Below are 947 nucleotides of genomic sequence, written 5' to 3' on the forward strand. Positions count from 1 at the left end.
TGAAATGCTTGCTACAGAAGATTAGAGACTCCAGTATGGATTACATCTCAACTTCAAGAAAGCAAAATTCCGTTGTGTGAATGTACCATCGTTTTTCTATCCACTACAAAGCATTGAAAAACAAGGATCTCATAAAACATTATACAACATGGATGATGCTGAAAGATATTATGCTGAGTGGAATATCTCAGTCACAAAAGGACAAATTCTACATAACACTACTGTTACAAAGAGACTGGCATAGAGGATTAGGGGGATAATAGAAAAAGAGTGGATGGATAATGAACACTGTATCAGAACAGATGAAGGAAAGAACTGTTTAAAAGGAATATATAATTAGGCATCATATGTATGAAAATGATTGTGAACAAGAGGAGCATTGCAAAGTGGAGGGGGGAGGAGGAACAGAGGGTGAGGGAGGAAAGTATACAACAGTGAATGAGTATTTTTTTGAAAAAGCAAACTGAGGGAAGGCGAAGAGAGGGGCAGAGAGGAAAATATGCAACAATGAATGAATGAAAATCCAACTTCTCTGTAACTTTTTGTTAAAATCACAACAAAATATTTTTTAAAAAACCCAACACAACAAAAAGAAAACAAAATACCAACCACTAAGCCAATAGGCAACATCCTAACAGATGGAGATAAGATAGATTGTCAATGATTTTTCTTTCTTACTTGTATACACAATCAACACTCTTGGTACTATCAGTCAAGAGATCAGAAGACATGTTGTAATGGGGAAAATCTGCTGTCAAAGCAGTTGCAATGGAACCCATAATTAAAGACACAATTAAAAAATAAATTGAAAATAATCTTGAACATACAGGTGAGATATGTAAATATTTGTTGTTTTGTACCATCAGATCAAAATCAACACACAGATGATATTGTTGATTGCCTTCGAGTCAAGCGTGGCTCATAGTGACCCTATGAACAAAAGGCCA

This window comes from Elephantulus edwardii, unplaced genomic scaffold (assembly GCF_000299155.1).
Source record: "Elephantulus edwardii isolate Elephantulus edwardi_28Jun2011 unplaced genomic scaffold, EleEdw1.0 scaffold00019, whole genome shotgun sequence".
Classification (NCBI taxonomy): domain Eukaryota; kingdom Metazoa; phylum Chordata; class Mammalia; order Macroscelidea; family Macroscelididae; genus Elephantulus; species Elephantulus edwardii.